The sequence below is a fragment of the Chironomus tepperi genome, unplaced genomic scaffold, assembly GCF_022539635.2.
Source record: "Chironomus tepperi strain 1889 unplaced genomic scaffold, CSIRO-AGI_Ctep_v1 contig_93, whole genome shotgun sequence".
NCBI lineage: Eukaryota > Metazoa > Arthropoda > Insecta > Diptera > Chironomidae > Chironomus > Chironomus tepperi.
The window spans coordinates 1,805,248-1,817,314 of NW_027226215.1; the positions used below are offsets into that span (position 1 = coordinate 1,805,248).

Below are 12,067 nucleotides of genomic sequence, written 5' to 3' on the forward strand. Positions count from 1 at the left end.
TTTGTAGCAACTTAGGCTCCAAGTTCGAGCACGGTTCCAGTAAGTAAGTAAGTAAATAAGTAAGTAAGACCCCACACCGCAATATTTCGTTCCGCAATAAGCGACTGACCCCGCAGTATATTTTTATCAATTTATTTATACGCACTAATTGGTTTGAATAATTTACAAAAACATAACAATATATGACACACAGACAAAGAGTAAGTTAATTAAAAATGTAAAAAAATCCTCTAAGTGTACATATTTTTGATAAAAATTCAATTATCAAAGCCATTCAATATTGTTCCATTCATTTATAAAATATTGTTTATTAATATTATCAAAATATTATCCTCAAAAATTAAAAAACATCATTAACAGTCATAAATAAAGTTGAACAATGAAAAAAAAAATGTTTTTTTAATATCCAGCAAGTTCTCATTGTGGACATTATGTACACTAAATTTTTATGCCATATTACAAGTCATAAAAAATTGGCTTTAATAATAAGATTACACAACGTTTTAAGCATTTTATATTTGTTAAAAAAAGAGGAAAAAAATCAATCAACTATTCAAAACACGAATGTTTATGGAAGCAGCGACAAAAAATGAATGCTAACTTTGTATCGTGTATTTGCAATGAATTTATTATTATTTTATTTTAGCGCATTATCTCCAAAATAATAGGGAAACAAGTAGCTGTTGCTTGTGGTTATTTTCGTCCGTCTGAGATTATCGCTCATTTTTGAATATAATTATTGCGTACATGAGGGGAAGTTGAACTTTAGATGTAATGATGCGAATAATGTTTTTTTTTTGCTTTGACGGACGTTTTGGGGTTTAAGTTCTAATTTTAAAATCGGACTTTTTTTTGTTTTTTAAGTTTTTGAAATGATAATGCAAATTTGTTAAGATTTTGAGAACATTTGAAATTAAAAAGAATTAAGTCGGAAGATTCTTATGAGAATTCTAGAGTTCGAATCTCAAAATTGTAATTATTAAAAAATAGCATTGGGATACATCAGGAAACAGTACTTTTTTTTTAAAGATTTTAATAATTTTTTGATTTTTTTTCAATTTTAAAAAAGGAATGCGTCACCAAAATATATCCACAACCATCAATCCACGCGACTTGTAATAAATATTGTCTCATTTCTCCATCTCATTAATTCTCAAATCCTTATTAAATGATGTACAAAGAATATCAAGTAAATCGTCTTTGATATCAACGTTGATGAATTTTTAATGCGTAACGGAAAATAAAAATTTAAGAAGTTTAATTTTCACAATCTAATTCACCGGTTCGTTAGTAAAGGAAGTACAAAATCAATGACATTTAGTTACGAAAGAGAAGAATAAGCAACAACAACAATTTGAATGAGAATATAGTTTTTTATGAGAACTATGTATATGTGCATATTAGCTATTTGAGGTCGTATAGTTCACCTTCTTATCAGCAAATTGAAGAACTGAACTTACATAGTCTCTGTTGACTCGTTCCGGCTCGTTTTCTATGTAATATCAACACACACTTTTTTGTAATAAAAATTTCATAAAACAACACTTGGTGATGAGATGAATCATTTAATATGGAAGTGTTGTCTTAGTTTCGGCAATTGCTGGATATTTTTTTATTTCTTTTAATTACTTTTGTCTTCTTGTTGTGCACACAAAAGCTAATATTTTCTTGTTTTATAGACGGTAATTCGTGATTAATCTTAAGGAACGATATTTTTTGACACACATTTAGCTTTTTAGCACATTTTTTCTTGTTCCTCTTTCGTTTGTCGCATTCAATTTCTTTCTTAACTTCATTTCACTCTTTTTTTTGTGTGATTATTTTTTTTTAATCTTCTTTTCTCTGTTTTGGTTTGATTTCTCTTCCTCAATTAACTCTTTAAGCAATCTTTTTGTGTTTTATACTTCACAAGAAATGTTTTCAAATCTTTTTAAAGTTTAAAGCGATAATTTTGGCCTAAATCAAATTTTATGAGCCATTTAAAATCTGTTTTATAAACAAATTTACTATCATAACCCGCAATTTTGCACCTATTATGAATACAAATTACATCATTCATGCCAAAAAGTAAGAAACAAAAAATTTATGGATTATTTGGCTTAATAAATAAAACAACAAAATACTTTTTTTTGCGAATGAATGCGAGAATAATGTTCACACTACAACCGAGATTTAAAAACTGGAAATTTACTTTTTGTTATTTGCACTCTTGTTTATTTATTATTTTTTTTGAGTGGGGAACAGAAAAAAAGAGCTCCAAAACAAAACTTGAGTGTAGTCAGCTGTAGTTTAGAATGATTTTGTTGGTTTATTGACAAGAATTGACACTGAATTTGAAGAAATTTTAGATGAATATTAAGAAAATTCAAATCCTGAAGAATCTTTGCTTGTTGTCAGGTTGAAAATCCTCTTATCTATCCTAGAACATCAGCATAAGCATTCTAAGTTTCTCACACCAGACTAACTTTATGTAAGAGAACAGCGTGAGAGTTTTGCTCTCTCCTCTCTGATTTTCTTATTTCGAAAAAATTATATTCATTTCGAACTTCCATTCAACAAGTGCTTTTGCTTCTCAATTTCATGTAAAAAAAATATGAGCGGTTTATTAAAAAAGTATCACTAATTTTCTCATTGTCTTCTTCTACCTTAATTTTAGATTCTCGCATTCTTATCGTCAGGCTTGATTATATCAACGGAACTGATGAAGGATGCAGCATCAAAGAACCGTTAAGAAGATGAAATAATTCATTTAATCACGGTTCATTGAATCTTAATTTATAAAAAGTTTAAAACTCATTTCTATTCATTTCTTTTTTTCTAAAAACTTTCTATGGAAGTTGATTCTGAATTATTTTCTTTATTATTATTCTCGCGGCGATTTCTCGTTTTGCCCTTTTTGGTTATTCCCTTATGTTAAAACTTTCTTGTAACAATTGAATGAAATATGCTTATTCTTTCTTATGTTTTATTAAATCCTTTACAATTATTTCATTCCTAAGTCTTTCAACCCCTTTCTTTCTAATCACTTCTTCTTTCTATTCATCATTGATGATAATAATAGGTGAAATGAAATGGATGAAAACAAGCAGCAACGTTTCTTTGGTCATTGAAATGACAATTTAAATGGTTTTTGAATGTTGACATTTCGCGTTTTTTTTAAATATATTTAAAGATTGCTATTGTGTGTCACTATGGGTTGCATTCTTAGAGAACCCTTAGAGAAACATAATAAGTGAACGACAGAACTTCTCCTTCTTTTCTTATTTATTCTTCTTAGACAATAGATCTTTAACTAGGGACGGATATATACTATTTTTTTTAAACGATTCTATTGAGATGACGCAGTGAAAATTTGTTGACAACTTTTGGCATATACAGCTATAATAGTTAGAAGCAATTATATTTTCAGCAATCATTGTTATACTTTTCATATTCATGTTTGATTTGATAATCATTTTAGACTAAAATGTACGTTATTTAATAGCTCTCTGTATGACGCGAGGACATGCCCACATTAAATTGCATAAATTTGCACTTTTGAGACATTTTTAGTGGTTTTGATTGAATATTTAAATCGACCCAAAAAAAAGGGGTTCCTCAAGTACTGAATCAATCATACAGCATGCGAGGAGAAAGATCTACTCAAACTGCAGGTTCACGTGTCATAATCAAACCTTTTATAAATTTACATTTCGAATCCCTTTTTACCATCCATACATACATCTGTAATAGGAATATAGAATAAATCACAACAACAACAAAAAAAAAGGTCCATGAGCATCCAAGCAACAAAAATGTATTTTGAAAATTTGCATAATTGCATTTGGCTACGTACAAAGAATGGTTGAAGGTTTTTTGTGTGCTGTTGCTCATGGAAGAGTGTGGTTTTTTGGATGTAGTTTGTCTACTGATAGTGAATTTCGCAGGTAGCAGCATGCATTTTTGCTTGTATAAATCACAACAATGTCATGAAACCAAAACCTTTATGATATATCTTGATACTCAGTTACTTTATTTATCTGTAAGCCATAACACATAGTTTGGCACATATATTCAATTAAAATACTAATATTCATGCATAAAACACAACTATGGTAACCTGGGCAATATCTAGGTATATAAGATAAAAATATATGCAATTATTGACCATTATGGAAAATTCTGAGAACGGTGCAAGTGAGATAGAAGCACTGATGAATAATTAATATTTAGAAGCTATAAAATTGCAACTGAATAATTTTAAAATTCATCAGAAAATGCAATTTATGTTTAAGGGATTCACTTAGTATGTAACGCTAAAATTAGAATTTTTGGAACCTCTTCGCTAACCGAAACGATTTGTAACAAAACAATAACCGTTCCCTTATTACGTTTAGAAGTATGTGAGATAAAGGGGTAAATTTCAGAGTTGCAGGACTTTGAGAGGCTGGACTCCAAAATTCCAAAAAGTCCGGACTCCATGTAGTCCGATTCCAATTTTTGTTTTGGGAGCAAGCAACACCAGTAGAGTCCGGACTTTAATGCAGTCGACTCTACTTTGGAGTCCTACCAACTCTGGTAAATTTCAGTTAAACAATAGAAATTCTAATAAATCTATTAAGGAACGTTCACTAATTACGATACAGAATATCGAACTTAACAATATAATTCTCAGAATTTTTATTGGTTAAATGGTATTTACTCCTTCCTTCCCTTTGTGAACGTAATACGTGTATGGCCTCTTGTTAATTTTTGAAAATATTTCGTTACTACATGACGTATAAGTGAACGATCCCTAACAAAACTGTCCCAAACTCCATCACCTAAAAAAGCCAATAAAAGGAATTAACTATTTAAATCATTGAAATATATAATATCACTAGGGCCCCTTTTCAAAGTGTTACGTAATGTCCAAACGTTCCCTCACCTAAAGTGCCAATAATAATTCACAATTCAAACTGATTGACACAATATTACACTTAGAAATAATATTGAATATTGTGTGTCACTCATAAAATGCGCCTCTTTTGTACATCTTTGTTAATTTTACGACCATAATATTTATATAAAACAATTTCCATCCACGTAAGAGGACATAAAATTTTATTTTAGTTTTTTTTGTGCCCAAAAATCCTCAATATATTTTTTTATTGGTGACTTTTCTATAACAGACGATCACATTTTTCCATTAGTTAATGCAGTTTTAATAATACACATATTTGATAGACCGAACGAAAATGTATTTTTTTAAAAGGACACAAAGAGAAATATCCGATTTTATTGTTAAAAAAAATGTCATTTGTATTGCACATTTCCGATGCACACATAAAAATTATATCATTTACTCTCATAAATCTTTAGATAACTCACAATCTATTGTGAATGAGGAATACCTTCCATATGTCTATGTGTATTGTCGCGTCGCTGGAATTTCATCCCTCGGTTCTTTTTTTTGCAGACATCAACTATCAATTTTGTATTTTTTTAATTCGTTGGGGTGCTCTAAACGTGTTCAAAAAAATAGTTCTGCTTTGCTTTCCTGAAGAGGGTTTTTGTTTATTTTGATTTACTAGAACAACAATTTTTTACATTCATTCATACATATGGAAGTAAATATTTGAAACAAAAACAAGTTGATCCTTCCGCATAAGAAATAAATGCAATATATAATAATTTAATTATTCTGTAGCAATAAACCGGAAAGAATTTTAATAAAAATTTTGAAAATATAACGTTTTAATACTTTTGAGAGGGCCTCTTTTGTATGTACAATTGAATTTGAAACGTACTTGAAACTGTGAAAAACATTTAGTTTGATTGTTTAAAAAAAATTTAAAAAATGATTTTTTGAAGTGTTAATTTTTTTGTTGGCGTTTAAAGCGCATTTTATGAGGATTTTGAGATTTTTTTGTTGAAATTTTGAAGTACAACTCTTTTTGCCTTTGAGTAGGCATACTTACTGAATTACTGAATTACGTAGATAATACCTAGACTAAGCTAAATGCTACCATAATATAGCTAGGCACTTATCTAAAGACACCTATCTGACAACTCTGTTTAGAACAGTTTTTTGTGAATTTTGTTGATAAGTCGAAGTGGCTAGGTGGCCGAATAGTTTAGTACTTTGGGTCTTAATCGTTGCAACACCGACCTTGCAATCAAGGTTTCGAGACTCGGCAGAAAAAAAATTTAATTTGTCCTTTTTCGGATCATTTGCAGTTAAAGCGCGGATCATAGCCTTCCTTTGAAGAGCAAAGGCAGTAATGTCATCAAAAGAGTTCCACTGATCTCACTTTAAACTGAGTGCAGAGGTCTAGCACACCCTCACTCGTTAAACAATTATTAGCCACAAATCACTCAAGCGTAGCTCTGAATCTCAATTATCTGAACAGACAAAGACTTTTTTGCAAGTATTTACAAATTTGTAAAATTTTGAACAATTTCCAACAATTTTGAATAGAATTTATTACGAATTATTCATATGATCATCAATCATCGGATGCAAATCACCATAAAAATATTAATCCCAGATTGTATGCAACAAAGTTTCAAAACAAAGAAGAACAATGTCTACAGCCATCAAACTGAGCATGAAATATGCATCATTCTTTCATATTTATATTGACATAAACAGTGTGATTGTACGCACATGAAACATAGTTTTAAGTATCCTTTAAATACTCAATGTCAGTAATTACCATGTGATTTGCACTTGAAAAAAATAAAATTGAAATTGTACACAGCATGATGTCAAAAAAGAGATGTGCAGATGCATCATTGTCATAGTTTTTTTGCAATAGAAAGAGAAAATTATGGAAGCAGCATGTAACACTGACTGTATTTATCATTCGATGCAATTATTATGTATCTTATTTTCCTCATCTAGTTGTAAATGATATAAATTAAGGCACACGCTTGATTCCTAGTGGCAATATAAAATATAGATTTAATAAATCAACTGTTCTTTGTCATCCGTTTATTACTGGCAGTAGGAACTGCTTAAGCTCTTTGTTTATTTCAAATTTTATGTTTCATTAAATCCTTTCAAAATTAACTTGCGATGAATTTCACATAAAAATACTACAAAATTTTTCTACCCTAAAAAAAATTACTGATCAATTCAATGGTTATTTCCACTCAAGGGACATAGCTGTTGAACAATGATGTTATTGTGGTAAATGCTTTGTCTGTCTATTGGAATTACGTTTTCTGCGAAACCTTTAACAATTGCATCGAATTAACCTTCAAAAATGCACTATTTATGTCCATCAGGGAGAAAAATCCACACATATTCTATTATCTTCGCAATCAGCAACTAATTCAAATCGCATTCTGTTCAGAATCATAAAAATGTTAAATGATTTCACCACAATAAGCTTATCGTTTGGTTTAATTTTGATGACAATTGGTCTGATGCTCTTATTTGATTTGATCTGTAGACATAATTGTTAATTTACGATCAGTACGTTACATTTAAGGAGCCATTAATGCATCAATACCAATAATTTCCTCTTTTCTTTACCATCGTCAACATGTTACATATTTTTAATGTGAAAGAACAACGGAATTTTATTTCCCATAAATTCTCAACGACTTAATTTGATACTCTCGTTCTTTAATATGTCACGCTTCATTTGGGAATGTCTTGAGTGTATTTACTTCCACTTTTTTTTTATATTTTTGATATTATAATAATATTTTTTTGACTTGAGAAATTCCATTTGTCACGGAATATCGACAACGAAGACAATATGACTCTCGTTTTTTTACTATAGACGCACTTTTTTAAGGTAGAGTAATGTGATTAGAGTGTGATCGATTTTGTCATCTGACTGGCTGGGTTGATTGAGCATTGATAATTTTTTATGGGATTTGAATGATTGAAAATTACACTTATTATGCGTTAAAATCGTAATACTCAATAAATTTGCATAAATTTAAAATTTCTTTGCTAAAAAAATGCACCCTAATCCACTTACTGGTGACTCTTTAACTAACTTATAAATAAGTGTCGAAATTAAATTTTTAGCAAATTTTTGGAAAATATTGATGAAACACTTTGTCTGGTTGGTGGATCGGTCGGTCAGGTGCCGGTAAAAACTAGTTATTGAGACATCGTAGAGAGCCTGAATTAATTTTGGGAGATTAGTTTTATTGAATTATTGGAGCATCACATAGTCTTAAATTTTGCAATCATTCATAAACAGAGTTCGAAACTGAGTCGGTTTGGTTTTTTTCAAACTCAAGTCGAGTTCATTTTGTCATGAAGTCGATTTGAGAAAATGATGTCGACTCGAAGTATATTCCAAAAAAAAAAATCTAATTGACTCGAGTTGACTCGAAGTCGGTTCGATTCGAGTCAAGATGACTTCAAGTGTATCGACTTCGAGCTCTGTTCATAAATTCGATAGTGATGAACTTAATGACTTTAATTTAATTTGACAAATTTTATTCGGAAATTTAAATTTCGAATAACCGTTACAAAAACTATTTTCTATAATGATTCACAATGAAAAATTGTCAAAAAGGTCAGTGTTGTAAAAATTTTTTTGTTCTTCGACACACACCTTGTTAGTAAGCCATGATAGAAACCGCACACGGCTTGCGATTTATGGCATTTTCGAAGAAAATTGACGGCACACTAGTGTGTCGAGTCGCCCAGTTTGGACCATATTTAATTAAATATTTAAAACTTATTAATTCGTCAATAACTGATCGCTACCACAAAAATGCGCTAAAGTGACTCAATAAGAACAAGAACTTTTATAATTTAACTTTTTAAAAATTTAAGTGTGTCTGCAGTCGTAAAAAAATATATTGCAGTTTAATTTACGTTATTAAAGCAGATGCATTCGAAGATAATAAATTGATAATGGCAATCGGAATCGGAAGGTAGCACATAACAATTTACTTAACAAGCATAAGCAATAGAATATTGGGTTTAATGTTTTCAATATGTAAATTTTTATATTCGTAAAAAATAGGCATGCGATTATTAATAATTTATGATTGTAATGCGATGCAAATTCTGTGTTCCTACAATCATACTCGGTTCCGTTCTAATGTTGACATACAAGAGGTTGATGCAGTACACCACAAAAGCCCAAACCATTAGCTCAAATGACGTGAATCATTCAATAATATTTATTAAATGAAAAGTGTCAATTTCTATGAATATTTCATGAGTTTTTTTTTTATATAGGTACGGTGAGGCTATGAGGGGAAAATAATGACATTTTCTCTTTTTCCTTTTATGTTCACAAAAACTTTTTTTTTTGGCATGTGAGTTGATAAAAAGCAAAATTGAATAATACATTTTTTATTTTCGAGAAGTAACGGAAGTTTTTGTTCAACAACAAGACGTCGTTTTTTGTCAAAGTCAAAGTTCAATTCTATTTTTTAAGAGTCTCGTTGGGAGAAGAAAAGAAATGAAAAAAATCGCGTTTAGGGATAGGTAAATAATTAAACAGCATAAGAAAAAAATAAGAATCATGATTAATGAACCACCAAGTGTTGCTAAAGGAATAAAGTCAAGATAATTTTCTCATGAAAAATGAACATTTTTTTGCTTCCTTTGCCAACTTCTTTTCATGATCTAATCTGTGAATCTCTTTTGTACTTACAATCCATACACACAAATTCATGCGAAAGATGTAAAGTTGATAAATTATACAAAATATTGAAAATAAAAGGGGATGAATGTAAACACAAATAATATTAATTTAAGGATGCTGATGATAGTTTTGTTGATGATAAGGCACAAATTTTTTGAATTTAATTTAAATTCTCGTAAACAAAATAACAAAAAAATCTTCTTCTTATTTTTCGCACCAAATAATTTTAATTTTAACACCACAAATCTTCATTCTTTTCATTCAAATTTAAACAATATTTAAGGATTAAGGTTTGTGCATGTAGAAATTACAGGGGCTTTACTAAATATCCTTAAAAATTGAATGACAACATGTTTCGAATGACCATTTTAATCTAGTTTTAAATGCAATGAATGTCTCAATTACACACAGACCCAAAATGCCAGGTGTTAGCTTTATGGGATTTGTAATTCTCAACAATTCATTTAATGATTCTCACCCTCAAAATGAATTCAAATTCAAATTTTGCAAATCTGTTTATTTAGACTTGTAAATGACTGTTTTTGAAGTTCTTTTTTTTTAGCACAAAAGTAAAATTAATTTAATATCTATGGACATTACAATAGGATGTTATATATATATTATCGCCGTAGGTTATTTATTTCAACAGAAAAATTTTTAATCATTATCATTAGTTGCAATTCGGATTATAACGTGTAAATATAAATCTAGTTATACTTGAATTTATTAAACATTATGATTAATTTAGTTTAATGACGGGTATTAATGTTTGCAGAATAATTTGCACATTTTTCATCATAATGCTCTATATTTGCGAATCACATTACAGAATAAAAACTTTATATGGACTCAGTTTTTTTTTTGTTTTGCAACCCTCAACTAGAATTATTCAAAAAATGCTTCAGTAATTGATAAATTTTTGTATTTATTCATTATAGTTTTTTGTTATATAATTTTCATCATTTTTGCACAATTGTGTTCCGTAACAGGCAAAGAGCATGATTCCATGGTGCAAAAAGATCACTACGGTACCTATAAGAGATCTCTTTACCTGTTAGGGATTATTTTGTCAGAGTTTAAATTCGACTCGGTTTTTGTATCGACTTAATAGACTCAATTTCATATAAACTCAAATAAAACCAAAATGTAGTTTAAGTGACTTGATAGCTCAGTTAGTAAGGTGAAGGTCATCAAAATTAGTGTTCAATTCGGACTCCTGGGTTCATATCCCTCTATCCACCTAGAGACGTTCACTTTTTAAGTTACGCAAAAAACTCTTTTTGTTTGAGCTGTTCCAAAATCGTAAACAGACCCCTTTCCACACTAAAAAACGAACATAATAAGTGAACGATCTCCTAATGAATTTTCAGAAGTTAAGGTACTTCAGCTTAAGGTGCAGCAGTTTAAGATGTAAAAGTAAGAATTGGGCAATAAAAGATGTTGGACCCAGATCATAAATGATTTATTTAATAGACGAGAAAAAAAGGGAGAGCTGTAAATTTGCCATATTAGGGGTTTTACTTAAAATGAACATGGAAAGGTTCCCTAAAATACACCAATATGCTCAATAAGTATCTTACTGTACCAATGAGCATAGTCACTAGGTACCGTAAGATACTCACTGAACATATGCTTGTAACTGACTGAATGATTGAAACTAGTCCTGACATAAAATAATATTCATGCATATTAAACAAAATTTAAATCAATTCTATTATTTTATAGTCCTGGACATCCTCATACAGGGATCTTTATTATTTTAGGACTAAACATGCGATTTGTTATTTTTTTATTACCAAAAACCGGACTTATCCGATTACCGGACTTTTAATCTAGTCTTGTTTAAACTTGACACTCGTAATAAAAAAGCGGAAGCAAATACATGCATGTTCCTTTTAAAAATTTGAATATGAAAAGCAAGAGAACATCACAAATCACACCCCAAAAATTGTGTATAAGGTTTCCGAAAACGAGAAATATCGACGAGTCAAATTTCCTAGTGTTTATAAAGTCTCATGAAAAATCAATAGCTCATTTTTCATTATAATTATTTAGAGTAATTTGCAAATGATTATTGTACTATTAAAAATAAAAAAGGCTGGGACACAAAAGCATAGCAAAAATTCTTCTTTGAATTAAAACATTATTGACTTAATAGTCAACTTCATGGTACAATAATTACTATTTTTTTTTGCAGCAAATGGCTTTTGGGCTAGATACACAAATAATGAGAGAAATGCATCTGTCGGAAGAATGGTTTCTGATTGACTGGGTCAATTGATATGATTTATTGTACAAATGTACATTACGAGACAAAACTAAATCAGTTAAAAATGTTCGACAAAAGACGTAATTGCAATTAAAAATTTTTACGGGCATTTCTTTGCAGATTTAAAAAAAAATAATCAAATCAATACACAAGCAGCCACAGATAAAAAAAAATGTAATTTCAAATCGATCTACCGCAATCAATT

The 12,067-nt window shown here is 29.7% G+C and overlaps 1 protein-coding gene across 2 annotated transcripts in view; it reads right to left on the reverse strand.

The window, feature by feature from the left end:
- The window catches only part of LOC139086977 (rap1 GTPase-activating protein 1-like), a 94,767-nt gene that overhangs the window by 61,166 nt on the left and 21,534 nt on the right, over positions 1–12,067 (reverse strand). The window contains exon 1 of one of the 2 annotated variants that reach the window (XM_070635643.1): positions 1,461–2,031. The exons of the other annotated variant lie outside the window; for it this stretch is intronic. The gene's annotated coding sequence lies outside the window, so the exon portion shown is untranslated. Of the gene's footprint in view, positions 1–1,460; positions 2,032–12,067 lie in introns of those variants that run through there. 2 annotated transcript variants of the gene reach the window in all.